At 42.0% G+C, this 18,597-nt stretch overlaps 1 long non-coding RNA gene across 6 annotated transcripts in view; it reads left to right on the top strand.

Annotated features, from left to right (window-relative positions):
• Positions 1-8,598: 8,598 nt before the first annotated feature.
• LOC129659351 (uncharacterized) overlaps positions 8,599-18,597 on the top strand; it is a 94,589-nt gene continuing 84,590 nt past the window's right edge. For 3 of the 6 annotated variants that reach the window (XR_008718022.1, XR_008718023.1, XR_008718018.1), the window contains exon 1: positions 9,688-11,485. This is a non-coding gene — a long non-coding RNA (uncharacterized LOC129659351). The other 3 variants (XR_008718021.1, XR_008718020.1, XR_008718019.1) reach the window with 3 other exon arrangements.

Genomic DNA, 18,597 nt, shown 5'->3' with positions numbered 1-18,597 from the left:
TTTCTGGTTTTTACTTTTTCACCTTAAATAAAATCCTTTTCTTTTGTGATAACTAGCTCCTGGAAAATGGCAACTATGAATCCCCCAGCCCTTTGATGTGGCAGCCAGAAAAAAGAGTAATGGAGCTACTGATTTTTTTCCACTTCAACTTCTAATAAGTCTAAGCAAGCATTTAATGAACCCACTTGGAATTTGAAAAGGACCTCACAGAAGTAGAGTAGGAATCAAAGTGGAGTTGAACATGTCAAATTTAGGTTGCTTTCCTGTTGCTGAGTCTTTATCTTGAGATCCCTTCTTGCAGCCACCAGAGTCACGATGAGGAAGGCTCTGATGGAAAGCTCTACCCAACACCTCTTGACAAACCTACACTGAGAAATGTTTCTTGACAAAGTGGCAGTGGACGTGCTGCCCCTCATCACTGTCAGGGAATGACAGAAGGCAGAGATTCGACAAGGGGAGGGATTCACCCTTTGGCTCACGGTCGCCCGGCATCCCCTAATAGTCTGGGTCTGGATCCTGGCTCTGCAGGTAGTACTATTCTCCCTCTGGGTCCAGCACAGTCTGGGGTAGGAAATCATGTCTCCACTTCTGATTATGGGGCAGGAAGCCCATGCTGTCTTCCCTCTTGAGTACTGCTGTGCTTTGTGACCACCAGAGGTTGCCTAGTTGCGCCATTGCACATTGGATTCAAGAGCCTTGTTTCTCTGACATTTCTCAAGCTCACCTTGCAGTCTAATGTGTCAGTATTTTATGAACACTGTTCCTGGGCTTGAAAATTTCAAAGCACGTGGAGATTAGGCTGTGTGACCTTTCCCTCTAACTTTGCCTCCCTTCAGTTATCTCTGCCTGTTTGTTTTTCTTTCTCTTTTTCTGTGCCCCCTCCCCCTGTGTCTTCTAATTTGAGCTTCTCTAGAAGAAAGCTGAGTACCGAAGAATTGATGCTTTTGAACTGTGGTGTTGGATAAGACTCTTAGGAGTCCCTTGGACTGCAAGGAGGTCCAACCAGTCCATTCTAAAGGAGATCAGTCCTGAGTGTTCTTTGGAAGGACTGATGCTAAAGCTGAAACTCCAGTACTTTGGCCACCTCATGCGAAGAGTTGACTCATTGGAAAAGACCCTGATGCTGGGAGGGATCGGGGGCAGGAGGAGAAGGGGACAACAGAGGATGAGATGGCTGGATGGCATCACTGACTCGATGGACATGAGTTTGAGTAAACTCCGTGAATTGGTGATGGACAGGGAGGCCTGGCATGCTGTGATTCATGGGGTCACAAAGAGTCAGACATGACTGAGCGACTGAACTGAACTGACTATCTTCTTAAGCACCACACAGCTTCAGTCACTCAGTTGTGTCTGACTCTTTGCAACACCATGGACTGTAGCCCGCCAAGCTCCTCTGTCCATGGGATTTTTCAGGCAAGAATACTGGCATGGACTGCCATTTCTTTCTCCAGGGGATCTTCCTGACCCAGGGATCGAACCTGCATCTTCTGCCTTTCCTGCATTGGCATTTGGATTCTTTACCACTGAGCTACAGGGAAGCCCTGCATCTTTCAGTAGAAATAAATAATGTGCAATTTCCATTTTATAAATATTTTATGCTCAATAAGGCAATTTTTTAAAATTTTTATTGAAATTTAGCTGATTTACAATGTTTTGTTTCAGGTATACAGAAAAGTGATTCAGTTTTATATCTGTGTATATTTTTTCTTTTTTATATTCTTTTCCTTTATCAGATCAGATCAGTCGCTCAGTCATGTCCGACTCTTTGCGACACCATGAATCACAGCACGCCAGGCCTCCCTGTCCATCACCAACTCCCAGAGTTCACTGAGACTCACATCCATCGAGTCAGTGGTGCCATCCAGCCATCTCATCCTCTGTCATCCCCTTCTCCTCTTGCCCCCAATCCCTCCCAGCATCAGAGTCTTTTCCAATGAGTCAACTCTTTGCATGAGGTGGCCAAAGTACTGGAATTTCAGTTTGAGCATCATTCCTTCCAATGAACACCCAGGGCTGATCTCCTTCAGAATGGACTGGTTGGACCTCCTTGCAGTCCAAGGGACTCTCAAGAGTCTTCTCCAACACCACAGTTCAAAAGCATCAATTCTTATGGCGCTCAACCTTCTTTACAGTCCAACTCTCACATCCATACATGACCACAGGAAAAACCATAGCCTTGACTAGACAAACCTTTGTTGGCAAAGTCATGTCTCTGTTTTTGAACATGCTATCTAGGTTGGTCATAACTTCCCTTCCAAGGAGTAAACGTCTTTTAATTTCATGGCTGCAGTCACCATCTGCAGTGATTTTGGAGCCCAGAAAAATAAAGTCTGACACTGTTTCCACTGTTTCCCCATCTATTTCCCATGAAGTGATGGGACCGGATGCTATGATCTTCGTTTTCTGAATGTCGAGCTTTAAGCCAACTTTTTCACTCTCCACTTTCACTTTCATCAAGAGGCTTTTGAGTTCCTCTTCACTTTCTGCCATAAGTGTGGTATCATATGCATATCTGAGCTTATTGATATTTCTCCCAGCAATCTTGATTCCAGCTTGTGTTTCTTCCAGTCCAGCGTTTCTCATGATGTACTCTGCATATAAGTTAAATAAGCAGGGTGACAATATACAGCCTTGATGTACTCCTTTTCCTATTTGGAACCAGTCTGGTGTTCCATGTCCAGTTCTAACTGCTGCTTCTTGACCTGTATACAAATTTCTCAAGAGGCAGATCAGGTGGTCTGGTATTCCCATCTCTTTCAGAATTTCCCACAGTTTATTGTGATCCACACAGTCAAAGGCTTTGGCATAGTCAATAAAGCAGAAATAGATGTTTTTCTGGAACTCTCTTGCTTTTTCCATGATCCAACGGATGTTGGCAATTTGATCTCTGGTTCCTCTGCCTTTTCTAAAACCAGCTTGAACATCTGGAAGTTCACGGTTCACATATTGCTGAAGCCTGTCTTGGAGAATTTTGAGCATTACTTTACTAGCGTGTGAGATGAGTGCAATTGTGCAGTAGTTTGAGCATTCTTTGGCTTTGCCTTTCTTTGGGATTGGAATGAAAACGGACCTTTTCCAGTCCTGTGGCCACTGCTGAGCTTTCCAAATTTGCTGGCATAATGAGTGCAGCACTTTCACGGCATCATCTTTCAGGATTTGGAATAGCTCAACTGGAATTCCATCACCTCCACTAGCTTTGTTCTTAGTGATGCTTTCTAAGGCCCACTTAACTTCACATTCCAGGATGTCTGGCTCTAGGTGAGTGATCACACCATCGTGATTATCTGGGTCATGAAGATCTTTTTTGTACAGTTCTTCTGTGTATTCTTGCCATCTCTTCTTAATATCTTCTGCTTCTATTAGGTCCATACCATTTCTGTCCTTTATCGGGCCCATCTTTGCATGAAATGTTCCTTTGGTATCTCTGATTTTCTTGAAGAGATCCCTAGTTTTTCCCATTCTGTTGTTTTCCTCTATTTCTTTGCATTGATTTCCTGAAGAAGGCTTATCTCTTCTTGCTATTCTTTGGAAATCTGCATTCAGATGTTTATATCTTTCCTTTTCTCCTTTGCTTTTTGCTTCTCTTCTTTTCACAGCTATTTGTAAGGTCTCCCCAGGATATTGAGTATGCTCTGCTATACAATAGGTCCTTGTTGGTTATCTGTTTTATGTATAGTAGTATGTACATCTTAATCCCAAACTTGTAATTTATTCCTTCCCACCCCACTTCCCTCTTTGATAACCATAAATTTGTTTTATATGCCTGTGAGTCTATTTTCATTTTGTAAATAAGTTCATTTCTATCATTTTTTAGGTCTCATATATACACAATATCATATGATACTTGTTGTTCTCTGATTTACTTCACTTAGTGTGACAATCTCTAGATCCATATAAAAGTAGAAAGATTTTTTTTAAAAAATCCTTAATTCCATCATCAAAAATGACCCTCTCCTTATTGAATCATTTTTAATAGCCAGGCTAGATATTGGTATCTCATTCATAGGCATAAGCTTGTCAAATACCTGCAGGCCAAGGCAGCTGTATGACCAGGGGAGACAGTGGGTGCAGTGGAAAGTGTAGCCTGATCTAGGTTTGAAACTCTTTGAGGCTCAATCTCCTTAATATCAAGTGTTTGGATAAAATCTATTCAAGGGCATCCTTTCATAGGGTGGATATTCAACAAATGGTGTAATGATAATATAATTTATAAAGTAAAAAAGTGTCTTTGGGCTTCTGAGGGAAGTGCAAGCCGTGGCGACACTAAGGGCTGGGGTGAGGGAGAAGCATCAGCAGGAAGCCAGCTGGACAGAGGAGTTTTCAGAGCATGTCTGGGTTCCACCCAGCTGGAGGCTCACTTTGCTGCTGCGGAGACTGTAAGTGTAGAGCCCTGAATGCTGCTTCATCTGAGAAGTCTTCCCTGAGAATCCTTCCCATGAAGACCAGGGAATCCCTCATCCCACTCTGTGTCTACAGCACTTTCAGAGCTTCCTTAATGAATCTATCACATTATAAAGTCATTTAAAAATTAATATCTAGATCCCTCACCTACCTGTGAATTTCTCCAGGGTAAGAATAACATCACACTCATTTTGTATCCTCAGAGGTGTCCAGTCCAGGTATTGTTAGGTGTGGGGATAGACGGATATGTCCATGGGTAATGCACATTGTCATCAGTGCAAATAAAGCTTTGCTGACTGAGAATGCTTGAGGGCAACAGAAATATGTATGTGAGCTTATTTTTTGCAGGGATTGGGGCAGTTACAACAATACAATAGAAAAAAAGGAGAACAGATTCTAAAGTGGAGAGACCTATATCCTCTTTAGATGTATTTTCCATACATTTAGAGTACACCCAAGCACTCCTTTTGGTTTCAGCCCTCATTCTCACTCAATATTTCTTAAAATCTGTAGGGATTCAGTGCTTCTTAAGCTTTTCCAAGGTAAAAATACCCCAAGGTAAAAAGGAGTGATTACCAGCCTGGTTGGGGTTGGGGAAAATGGGGACCAGAGTCAGAAGCTGAAATTGCCTTTGACAAGCTCACATTCTTTTTTTTTTTTAATTTAATCTTTAAAATTCTTGGACATTATAATATATATTAATTGTTTTTATATCAAATTATGTCTTAATTTCATATCAAATTATGTCTTTCCATTTTTTTTGACATCAGTTCCCCCTTCAAATCACTCAGTAAAATTGGCCTTTAGGGAGTTGAAAAAAGTGAAAGCCACTCAGTCTGTATCCAACTTTTTGCAACCCCACGGACTGTAGCCTTCCAGGCTCCTCTGTCCATGGAACTCTCCAGGCAAGAATACTGGAGTGGGTAGCCAGTCCCTTCTCCAGGGGATCTTCCCAACCCAGGGATTGAACCCTGGTCTCCCACAATGCAGGCAGATTCTTTACCATTTGAGCCACCAGGGAAGCCCAGATAAGGTCTATTTATGCCTCGACTTGATGCTCCCCATGACCTCTCCATGTGCCACCACCAGGGAGGGGAGAGGGATGACCAGCACATGGTGTACTTTCCTGTCACCATAGTGAAGGAAGGTATTTGATTCTTTGACAAGTAAGGATATTATACCTAGGTGACCAGTTCTCCCTTCTGAATACTTTTGACATGTGAGGCACAACTACAGAATTGAAACTAATATAGGCTTGTATGAACATTGGGAAATCTGTCTCCTTGCCTTTTATATTATTGTATGGCTATGTGTTGCATCAGTATTATTTGAAAGATATTATTTGTTTTGGGACCATCAGCCTGTTGACCTGTAATTGTTTATAATTTTATTTTTTCCTCTTAGGACATCAAGAAAAATTGTGCTAACTATAAGTGTTAAGGGTTCAAGTATAGGGAAATTGTGTCATAGAAGTGTATCTTGAAATTGACATATCAGTAAGTATGGTGTTAGCTATGATTTATTTATAGATATTATTTATCAGGTTAAGTGCCTTACTATTAGTTCATTAAGTGTTTTTAATCATAGAAGGGATAATGGATATTGTCAAATGCTTTTTCTGCATCTATTAAGAAAATAGTTTTATTTTTATTCTATCAGTATACAGTATATTACATTGACTCTCAAGCTTTCATGTGTGTGTGTGTGAAGTCGCTCAGTCGTGTCTGACTCTTTGTGACCCCGTGGACTGTAGCCCGCCAGGCTCCTCTGTCCATGGGATTCTCCAGGCAAGAATACTGGAGTGGGTTGCCATTTCCTTCTCCAGGGGATCTTCCCAACCCAGGGATCGAACCCGGGTCTCCTGCATAGCAGGCAGACACTTTATCTTCTGAGTCACCAGGGAAGCCATCAAGCTTTCATAGTCATGTGATAGTCATACTTGTTTCCACTACAAGGATGTATGCTTTCCTTCTCCTTACCCGAGCCTAGAGACTGAGCCTCTGAGAAAGGTTTTTGGCATTGCTCCAGTGAGGCCTTCCTATTGGGTCCAATCCCCAGTGACAGGCAAGTGACGGAGCACATCGTTACCTACAAGGTGATAGTGCACAATCACAGATCCCACCTAAAGGCTGCTGCTGTGGTCTTTTACTCCTATCCCAGACAAGTGTGGTATGTGTATCAGTAGGAAGACTTAGTTTAGATAAGCTAGGTAATTTCATATTGGATTATCTTTTGTTGCATTCAATAATTCTATAAGAAAGAAAGAAAGTCAAGTCACTCAGTCATGTCGGACTCTTTGCAACCCCATGGACTATAGCCTAGCAGGCTCCTTTGTCCATGGACTTTTCCAGGCAAGAGTACAGGAATGGGTTCCCATTTCCTTCCCCAGCGGATCTTTCCAAATCAGGGATCGAACCTGGGTTTCCTATATTGCAAGCAGACGCTGTACCATCTGAGCCACCAGGGAAGCCCCAGTAATAATTCTATAGTATACATAATTTGAAAATTGGCATGTAGTATGACACATATCCTTGTGTCAAACCAGAGGTGTGGCTGAGGGAGGGTCACATCAAGTCTTAGACACCGCTTGGTGTAGATACAATGTGTCTCAGGTCTCATTCACAATTTTCTTCAGAATCTGAAAGATTCAAATGCAGTCTGCTCTTTTGTATTAAACTAATTCCATCTTTCTTCCTAACGTTCTTCTTTCCTTTCTTCCAGAATATTCACTCATTCAGCAGTCATTTATTGAGACCCCACCTGGGAGTGGGCTACAGATGTATTGAGAACCCACCTGTGAGTGGGCCACAGCTCACAACCTCAACATCCAAGGGAGCAAAATGGAGGTAAACAGACACATTCCCAGAACAGCGAGATAGATAAATATTTTGACAGGTTCAAGCACAGAGTTCTGAGCACAGAGGAGGAACTTGTGGCCTGGCTGAGGACAGGAAGAGGTAGGTGAGGACTCTTTCTGACACAATAGCTGAAAGTCAGAGAGGCTTCATCTAGATGAAGAAGGAGAACTTGTGTGTGTGGGGGGGGGGGGGGGGAGCGGGGTGGGTGTGGGGACTGAAGGGGAGGGAACATTATATGGAAAGAATGGGTGGTGATACAGTATGCATGAATGAAACTGAGTAGATGACTGTGAGGAAGGAGGTGAGGGAGGGCGACACGACTAATATGCATGCAATGAGGAGAGAAGCAAGAGATGTAAGGGGGGAGACTGGGAGGCTGCAGGCTCCTGTGGTCACTAGGAGGGAGCAATGTGCCCGCCAAGGGCACTAAACTGGGCCAGAGGAGAGGGGGCACCTGACAAAGCCACCAGCTGCTGTTTTCAGCTGCGGCTCAGGACTTTGTATTTTGAGAACTTGAGGATTTATTCAAAATCCTGTCACGTATGGAGTGGTTTGGAATTTTGGAGAATTTGAGAAAGAATAAATATGCTGCTGAACTTTAAAGAGAACTAAATAAAGAACAAAACAGCAGGAAGCGCTGTGTGCAGAATAAGGATGCAACTCTACTTCTCAAGGGTGCTGGGCATGAAAGTTCCAAGGGGCAATTTATTTTCTTTATATACAGTTTCCCCTGAAATATTTGTTTATCAGGCTGTCAGAAGTGAACACAGTTGCAAAACGGGCAACCCACTTAATTTGAAGATGTAAAGAGCTTTTCTTATCTTCCTGCCTCTGACTCAAATAGCTGTTTTCTCTAGGAGAGAGTAAATTTTAGGGCAGAGCCTTTTGGCACCTGAGATACCTGATCCTAACTCACCTATTCACACATTTTGAAGTATTTATTCTGAAAACAGACATGTTAGCTCAGTCTTTTTTGATGTGATGTGGAAACCTGAGGTTTTCTTGCAGCAAGTTCCCAAAATAACAGCTAGCAATGATATTGTTGTGTAGTTATTCATATTTTCTATCTTTGGGATATATGTGACTATAACAAATAGATATAAAGCATGTATAGAGAAGGACTGGTGAATTTTTGAGGAAAAAGAATTTTCTTTATGGGTGTAGGTATAACTTAATTTTGGTTTTCCCAAGTGGTGCTAGTGGTAAAGAAATTGCATGCCAAAGCAGGAGACATAAGAGATGCAGTTCAGTCCCTGGGTTGGCAAGATCCCCTGGAGGAGGGCGTGGCAACCCACTCTAGTATTCTTGGCTGGAGAAACCCATGGACAGAGGAGCCTGGCGGGCTACAGTCCATAGGGTCACAAAGAATTGGACACGACTGAAGCGACTTAGCATTCACGCCCGCATACATACCTAACTTTATACGTGATTCCCCTCATGTGTCTGTAAATCAAAATTTAAAATAAATTGAGTAAATGATTTTTCAAAATGAATATGCATTTTTCATTCATGTAATGTAATTTCCATGTATTGATCTTGCTTAAAGGAGGAGTATTCCTGAAACCACTGAAAATTAAGGGTGAAAAACCACAGAAAGACTTTAAGTTTATAGGGCAGCACTCTTTCAAACTCTTAAGAAAATCACACTATTTTTTAGGACACCTTATGTGAAGAGTTGATTCATTGGAAAAGACTCTGATGCTGGGAGGGATTGGGGGCAGGAGGAGAAGGGGACGACAGAGGATGAGATGGCTGGATGGCATCACTGACTCGATGGAAGTGAGTCTGAGTGAACTCCGGGAGTTGATGAGGGACAGGGAGGCCTGGCGTGCTGTGATTCATGGGGTCACAAAGAGTCGGACACGACTGAGCGACTGATCTGATCTGATAAGGGAATTTGGCAGAAATCAGATCCTTGTGTTTTGAGGCAGTATTTCTGCTCTTTGCAAATGTAAACTTTGGTTCTAATGAGGTGAGCATTAGGCTTCTCAGTAGGGTTCCTCCTGAACCTTGAGGTATTAACAACTTGTTGGGCAGAAAATAAGGAAAAATGAAAGCAGACGTTAAAGTGACCCAAAGACAAGGGCTTTTGAAGGAGTGGTGAGGTTTGTAATAAAACATACCCAGCTGAATTAAATAATGGCCGAGGGAAAAGAAAGCAGGCAAATTAGAGCCTCCAGTTTATTCTTATTTGCAGGGATGATAGGAATTTAGAGTGGTGAGGTATTATAATTACCTTCCAAACTGCAGAATTTTTTCTCCCTAAAGATTCTATGTCTGTGTTCTCCATCCCCCCAAAAGAATTCTTGCTGGAGTCTGTAAGGTGCTGTTACTGACAGAGTTTATTATCTTCCTTAAGTGTATTGGGGCAGAAAAAGATGTTAAAAGAGCTCTGAAAATATGAAGATTCTGTTAAGGTCAGAAGGACAATGTTTATCTCTGTCTGTGCTCTGAGATAGGACTAGAACTTTTGTAATGGGACTAGATGGAACCATCCATGTTTTTTAAACCTTGAGGGATAGAACAAATGTCTGGGATAGAGGTGGGCAATAACTATTTAAAAATTGCCAGCATTTTCTCTGTTTTCCTGCAGATGGAAGTCCGACTTGACTTTTGGGGTCAGATTTCTCCTTTAACAACAAAAGCACCACTTGAATAGGCCTTCTGGTTATGTAAAGATAAATGAAAGAGTGTATTTTGGAGTGGAAAGGTTTAATGCAGCCAGAGGCTAAACTGCTTCTGTTTGAAGTAAATGTCTAAAGCAAACTGTGAAAATGAATGTCATCATCAGTTGGGTGGAATAGCAGAATATTTTGGTTGGGAGCATAAAATGCTTTTACCTTTGAAAGTACCCTGAAGAAGGAGATTTGAGATGAGAAATCTTAGTTGAGAACTTGGCAACAGCCTGCAGATTAGAGACTAAGGAGAGAGGGTGATGCTCAGAGCTGGTGAGGCTTGGTCTGTGGACCTGAGGCTTATGAATATACCATTCAAACTGATGGTATCTGCTCAGTGCTGCAATGGCTTTTAGTGCTGCCCAGCTCTCAGTGAGATTTTTGTTTACTCTTCTTGCCTGGTGCTGAGAGTGGGCCTATGCCTGTGTGGGATCAGGCAACACTGACAAAGAGTGGGCCTGGAAACATGAACCTAAGGAGTGAGCCAAAGTGGTGGCATGGATGCTTCCTTTTGTGTCTTCCCTCGAGACAGGACCAGTTGCTCTAATAATATGTTCATCCCTGGAAAGAAGAGATGTCTTCTTGAATCCTAAATTCCTGTCTGGGTCAACCTCTTCCCAGGATGATTAATAACAGTTACATCTATTTCCTTCAGCAGAAGCCTCTTTCGTACTTAGAACATTGTGGTTGGACCTAAAGACCCTGATGAGAAAAATCACAGGGCAGAGTGACATCCCTAAAAGGGCTGACTCCCCAGGTGGATGAAGTGAGCTATCTTGTTGGCTGTTTGGTCCTTGTTTTTACTGGAAACTGATATATCTCACCAAGGTGTTGAGAAGAGAGGATTTCTCCTTTCTCCTCTGTCCAGGCCAATGAGTAGGGGCAGTGACTTGGCCAGACTCACCTTCCCCTTGGGTTGTCTGTAGCTGAGTTGATTGTGGGGAGTTGGCCATTTGTCTTCCAAGCTAGCTTTATTTGTAATAAGATGGTATCTTGTGCTCTATCTCTGCCTCTGCTATTTTATTTCTTCTGTTTTTAAATTGGTTCAAGACTCAGTCAGGAAAAAGGAATCTTTTTTTAGGCTCTCTCCAAACCCTACAAGTTCTGCCAATGACTTACTCTGTAAATTGAGTCAAACTGCTTTGTACCTCCATTTCTCCACCAGCAGACTGGAGCTGTAACAATGGCAACTGGATACGGGTAAAAGAAAGTGCCATAAATTATTGGCAGAAAGATGTAACTGCTGGCCCTACACCCCACGGTAGTATTATAATCACTGTTTGGTAACATTTTCTAAATCTTATTCAAGAACCTTGCTGCTGTAACACATTGATTCACTTTGGCTGGCGCCACATGCTCCCATCTGCTCTGAGTGGTGTAATTGCTCTCAGTCATCAACATTAAGCACCCACAGCTAATTCGTGGGGAAAGGCTCCAACCCCATGGACCCAAATTCAACTTATCTGTCAATTTGCTCCTGTGGAAAGGAGTCCAGTCACTCAGCATGTTGCTTCCTCTTGTCTTGGGAATTGATCATGATCCATTCAGGTATTCAGCTCTAACTTTTCATGGCTACCAGTGGGGACAACCCTTCTACTTCTGCAAAGAGAACTTTGCCCTAAGTCTCAGAATGAAATCACTAGCTGGATCTTTGTTTCATATACATTGGCTGTGCTGTTTTTATTACTGGTTTGTCTGAGTTCAAATCTTTCTTCTACCCCTCATTAGCTATGTGACCTTGCGCCAATGATTTAACCTCTCTGAGATGACATTTCTTGAGCTGTAATATGGGGCTAATACCTACTATGCAGGGTATTGTAAAGATTTAACTTAATGAGCTTATTGAAACACTTAGCACTATTACATGGCTGATCATAAATGCCCAATAAATGGTAGTGATTATTTTCCCTGGGATACATATTCTTTGTTCACAGGGCAATTATGAAGACACATGATCCTTCCTAACTTTCTCCACACGCATTTCTAGTTCTTTAGACACTTACTCCTCAAATTATGGTCATTGGAACAATCAGTATTTATGAACTGTAGAGAAAACACATGTTGCTAATAAAGCACCCTGAATGCTAAGGCGTTCTGGTGTGTGATATTCAGGTTCATTCTTGCCAGGGTCAGGTTAACTGTTGATACAGCCAATGCAAGCAGTATCCTTGCTGAAGGAATTTCAGGAAAGCCAGTCTTGGTAGAAATTGCTATGTTAAAAGTGAATTCCCAAGAGTAAACACTTCTTAATGCAAATAAACTTAAAAATGACTTAGTTATATTGTGTAGATAAGGACACTTGGGCAAAGAGACTAATATTTCAGGGAGTAGAATGAGTTGGCAATTTGTGTGTGTGTGTGTGTCCATGTGTCTGTGTATGTTTGGTCAGTTTCCAGATGACATTTGATCTTTCCTATCTGAGGTACTTGGTTAGGATAGGAATAGCAATAAAAAAAAAGTATTCTGGGCTCTGCTCTCAATGTATTAATTAGCAGATAAATAATTAGAGTGAAGTTGGGAAGTTAAAACAATATATATCTGGAAAGTAGTAGCTTAGGATGCAGGCCAAACAGCCATCCTGACAGTGAATATTTTGGGAATTCTGAAAAGGGGCTGTTCAGTTCTCAGTAGGTCACCTCTGGTCACACTGGCCTCCTTACTGGGCTCAGCACCCATCCAGGCAAGTTTCTGCCTAAGGGCTCTTTGGACTTGCTTTTCTCAATGCCTGTAACACTCCCCCCTCAAATGTCTGCCTGACTCTTTCCTCACCTCAGCAGGTCTCTGCTCATAAAGCCCCTTCTCAATGAGGCCTTTTCTGACTCTCTTATTTAAGATGACAGCATTGCTGCCGCTGCTAAGTCGCGTCAGTCGTGTCTGACCCTGTGTGACCCCATAGATGGCAGCTCACCCGGTTCCCCCATCCCTGGGATTCTCAAGGCAAGAACACTGGAGTGGGTTGCCATTTCCTTCTCCAATGCATGCAAGTGAAAAGTGAAAGTGAAGTCGCTCAGTCGTATCCGACTCTTAGCGACCCCATGGACTGCAGCCTACCAGGCTCCTCCGTCCATGGGATTTTCCAGGCAAGAGAACTGGAGTGGGGTGCCATCGCCTTCTCCGAAGATGGCAGCATTACCACAGGCAAGAGTACTGGAGCATTACCACTCCCTATTCTTCTTTCCTACTGCCTTTATTTTTTATACAGCACTTATTACCATCAGTGGTATGGTATGTGTTCTCTCATTAATTTGTTAATTTTCTGTCTTTCCTACTGGAATGTAGGTTCATGAGGGCTGGATTTTTGTTTGTTTTGTCCCATATTCTACCTCTAGCCCTAAGCATAATTCTTATCTCACAGTAGAGACTCTGTACATATGTGTTGAGTGAATCATTACTTTACATGCTCTTTCTCTTATTTTAATAGAACACTGCAAGCTGGTTATTATTTGCATTTTGGGGATGGAGAAGCTAAAGCATGGAGAGGCCGAGTACCTGTCCACAGAAGCTAATAAATGACAGAAACAGTATTTGAAGCTGGCCTCCCTGAGTTCCAGGTTTTTATGTGACTACCTGCTTGGTGAAATGGTAGTGATGCTATCGGAAACTGTACTTGTGGCATCAGAAAGATCTATGCTCCTATTAAGTTTGCTGAGTGATAAGGGTAATAAAATAGTCTTTGACTGTAATGAGGCAACTCTGCCCCAACCTCCAGCAAGGGGAGAAGGACTAGAGGTTGAGTTAATCATCAGCGATCAATGGTTTAATCAGCCCAGCCTGTGTAATAAAGCCTGCACAAAAACTCCTCAGTAAAGTTCATGGAGTTTCTGAGTTGCTGAACACATGCTTGTGCTGGGAGAATGGTGTATCGCAACTCCATGAGGACAGAGGCTCCTGGGTTTGGGACCTTTCTGAATCTTGCCCCATGTACCTCCTTGTCTGGCTGCTTATTTGTATCCTTTGTAATAAGTTGTAAATGTAAGAAGAGTGGCTTCCTGAGTCCTGTTCCTGAGTCCTTTCTAGCTGTTCTAGAAAATTATGGGAACTGAGGAGGGGGTCGTTAGGAACCCCTGACTTATAGCTGGTTGGCCAGAAGTATGGTGACTTGACACTTGTGATTGGCCTCTGAAAAGAAAGCAGTCCTGTGGGAGTGAGTCCTTAAACCTGTGATGTCTGATACTAACTCCAGGTAGTTTGTGTCAGAATTAAACTGAATTGTAGGACACCTAATTGATGTGGGAATGCTGGAGAAGTAGTGTTGGAAAAGATACTACATGATTGGTGTCAGGAGTGAAAAAACCATTCAGTGCCCAAGACTGAACTGTGGATTCTCAGTCATACCCCTTTGACTCTTCTGTTTCAGAAAATGCCACTTCTACACACCCAGTTGCTCAAGCCAAACACATTGGAGCCTTTCTCAATTCCTTCCATTCATGCATTTGATCCATCAATAAATTTGGCTGATTAAACTTCCAAAGTAATTCCCAATCCATACACCTCTCCCAAAACTGCCCTGGTACAAACTGCCATCATCTTGCATATGGGTTTTTCCAATAGTCTCCTTAACCAGTCTCTCTGACTCCTCAGTTGTCCTACATCACAGAAAAAATATTGCAAGAAGCTGTTCATTGCCCATGATGGTGAAATGAACAGGACTTTTACTTTCACAGTGCAGTTTCTTGAATGCTCAGCACATCTTTCATGGTGTTGCTTTCTCTGCAATGACACCATTATTCCAGCTTCTAACTTCTGATGGTATCTAACTCTAGGCTGCTGAGTAAATAAACCTCCAGAACTTTTAGCCAAATTTTTCTTTTTAGATGAGCCCCATGTCTTGTTAACTTTGGAGGAGGATCCCATCTATCCAGAGCACCTTGATTACTCCTGTGTCATCACAAAATGCAAAATAAAATCATATCAAACTTTTTACTCAGGAGCTAATTATTTAATGTGTTATAAGTTGTTTTCTTTAGCTACAACTGTGGTTATATTTTACGTTTCTGTTACAAAACCCTAAGGACCGACTGGCTAAACCCTGAGGGGACAGGGCCAGCACCTTTACTGGATTAGGGAATATTTTGATAGTAATTAAAGTTTTTTTCTTTAGCTTTATTACTTTGGTATTGTCAGGCTAGAAGTAAGTGTGTGTGGTGTGATGGAGACTGGGGAAGGATGTGGAAAAGAGAATAAAATAAATTCCCCTTTATAAAGAAGGGCAAGATTTGGGGTGAGCTAGAGGCTTGATTTGGCATGGCTTTCTTCTTCGATGCAGAATGCTCATGAGTAGCTGGAGAATGTCATTTGTGCATGGGCTCTCGTGGCTGGGCTGGGAACTCCTCTGGCGCTGATTTTCCAAAGCACTTTTATAATTGCCTAGTGCTTCACAGGCATGGTCCATCATGTGAAGAGGGATCCTTAAACAAATCTTCTGAAAAGAGCAGTAGCCCAGAGAGTCTTTCGTCTAATGGGTGGCTTACCTCGGTCTGTTAAATCACCTCTAACTCACTTAACTGGCTCTAGAGAGGTAAAATCAGTGGTTCTCAAGCCTGGCTGCACATTAGAATCATCTAGGGAGCTTTGCAAAATATCCACCTCGGGAGAATCAGATTGAATTGGTCTGGGTGGACCTGGGACTCAGTATTTTTAAAAAAATTTCCCCAGATGATTGGAATGTGCAGTGAGGGATGAGAACTGCTGGTTTAAGCAGTGTTTCTCAAATGTGTCTGATGGTTAGAATTACCAGTAGAATTACCAGGATTCGTGTTAAAATCCAGACTCCCAGACCCTTCTTTGCTGACTTGGATCTTGCAGGTGAATCATAGAAATCTGAATATGTGATAGGAGCCCAGGTGGATAAGGGCTGTGTTTGTGACTTCATAATAGAAGGAAATTTCAGAGTCTTTGGGTTTGGCTCATGGAGCACTCTTTGAAATTTTGATGCTTCTTTGCTGAAAATAGGTTTTAAAGGACAGCCCTTTGTTAAATGTATTAAATTTATGTTTGGAGATGGCATTTATACAGATCACATATGCGATATGTGTGTGTATCCCAATTAGCATGTGGAAATAAACCTTTGCAGATGATAGGCATGAAAATGGCTCACTAAGGGATTGTTATTGTTGTTGTTTGGCCGCTAAGTCACATTTGACTGTTTGCACCCGCATAGACTTTAACCCTCCAGGCTCCTCTGTCCATGGCATTTCCCAGGCAAGATACTGGCGCTTGTGCTTGTGCTTAGTCGCTCAGTTGTGTCCAACTCTTTGAGACCCCATGGACTGTAGCCCGCCAGACTCCTCTGTCGTGGGGATTCTCCAGGCTAGAATACTGGAGTGGGTTGCCATGCCCTCCTCCAGGGGATCTTCCTGAACCAGGGATAGAACCCACATCTCCTGCATTGGCAAGCGGATTGCCACTGAGCCACCAGGGAATTATATCCAGGTACTAATCCCCAGAGTCTGAAGTGTTTACTTTATGCAAAGAGTCTTCGCAGGTGAGATTTAAATGAAGGGTCTTGAGACGAGGAGATTATTTTGAATTATATCACAGCTGTCCTTACAAGAGACAGAGCAGAGAGAGATCTGACATGTATCTTGTGAAGATGGAGGCAGAGAGTGGTTACAGCTGAGGAAGCTAGCAGCCACCAGAAGCTAGAAGAAGCAAGGGACAAAAAAAAAAAAAAAAAAAGGACAAAAAAAAAAAGAAGCAAGGGACAGGTTCTTCTCTCAAGCATCTGGAGTGGGAGTGGTCCTGCCAGTACCTTGATTTCAGTCCGGTGAAACAGATTTTGGACACCTGGCCTCCAGAAGTGTGAGAAATTAAATTTCTATCATTTTCAGCAATGAAATTTGTGATAATCTGTTATAACAGCAACAAGAAACTAACATAGTAGGGCTTCTTAAATTTTATAGTGCATGTGAAAATCCTAGGAAATGGTGTATGAAATCTTATTCAGTGGGTCTAGGGTTTTGCCCTCGATGTGGCAGCATTTCTTAGAAATCTCCCAGATGGTGCTGATGCTGCAGGTCTTTGGGTTACACTTTGAGGAGCAGGTTTAAGAGGCTAAATGCTGAAGAATTGATGCTTTTGAACTGTGGTGTTGAAGAAAACTCTTGAGAGTCCCTTGGACAGCAAGAAGATTAAACCAGTCAATCCTATAGGAAATCAGTCCTGAATATTCATTGGAAGGACTGAGGCTGAAGCTGAAGCTTCAATACTTTGACCACCTGATGTGAAGAACTGACTCATTGGAAAAGACCCTGATGCAGGAAAGATTGAAGGCAGGAGGAGAAGGGGACGATAGAGGATGAGATGGCTGGATGGCATCACCGACTCAATAGACATAAGTTTGAGCAAGCTCCAGGAGTTGGTGATGGACAGGGAAGCCTGGCTGTAGTCTGTGGAGGTCACAAAAAGTCAGACATGACTGAATGAGTGAGCAACTGAACTTAAATGATAGTGAGAGACTGGCATGAACGTGTTCACGGAGGAGAGAAATCAGGAAGTTTTATGAAAGTTTTCTAAGCCCATTCTTGTTATGTTTAACTTCTCCAATCATGTTTTATTTTCACTGACAAAAGGGAGATCAGAATTCAGGCAGTTGCCCAGATAATTGAGATATAATGAATTAGACCATTGCCTCGTTTCCCACTCTGGCAGTGAAGACCTGGCTAAGAATGGTGTGTGACCATTTTTAAAGTGACAAAGGAATAATTGCTTCAGCAATCACATCTGTAGTGTGTCATCATTTTCTGAATGCCAGTACAAATTTCTGTATCTATTAGGCATGGGTGTAGGTGAGAGGGTTCATTTAATTTAAAAATCCATGAAAACTGAAAATTAAAAAGAACCTCCTCCCCATGAGTAATTCTTGGTAGGTGTTTGTGAAGAGTTTTAACTCTGTAGTCCAGGACTGATTTAGCAGCAATGTTGAGTTCAGCATTAGCCTTGGGATGGTTTTTAATTTGGTATATATCTTCAGTTATTGCGGTACAGAACAGCGAAGGAAGAAGAATCAATTTATTTAAATTGCAGGCTCCTATGATAAGGGACAAGGTACAAATGAAGAGGGAAAAGAATAATTGTGACACTTGGATGATGCTGAAATATACAGCTTCCCTTAGAGAACTATTCCTAGTCTTTTTGGAGGTGGCACTGTTTTTGGAAATTTGATTTTGGGCTCTCTCGTTTTTCTTCTTTAACATTCCTCTCCAGAAAACCTTGAGGATGTACAGTAGCATTTTATCTTTTTAAAAAATTGTGGAAAATATACATAACATATACATAATATTTACTATTCAAACCATTTTAAAATGCATAGTTCATTAGCATTAAGTACATAATCACTGTTATACAACCACCATCACTATCTTTTTCTAGAACTTTTTCATCATCCCAGGCAGAAACCTTCTGCCCATTAAACAATAACTTTCCATTCCTCCTCCTCCTAACCCATGGTAACCACTATTCTACTTTCTGTCTTTATGAATTTGCTTATTGTAGGTAACTCACATAACAGAATTATACAATATTTATCTTTTTTGCCAGTCTCATTTCACTTAGCATAATGTCCTCAAGCTTCCTCCATGTTATAGCATATATCAGAATTTCATTTTATGGCTAAATAATACTCCACCATATTCATAAACCACATTTTATTTACACATTCA

This window comes from Bubalus kerabau, chromosome 8 (genome assembly GCF_029407905.1).
Source record: "Bubalus kerabau isolate K-KA32 ecotype Philippines breed swamp buffalo chromosome 8, PCC_UOA_SB_1v2, whole genome shotgun sequence".
NCBI classification, from domain to species: Eukaryota; Metazoa; Chordata; class Mammalia; order Artiodactyla; family Bovidae; genus Bubalus; species Bubalus kerabau.
The sequence above is the reverse complement of the archived record's forward strand: the minus strand, read 5'-3'. Positions and strand labels throughout refer to the sequence as shown.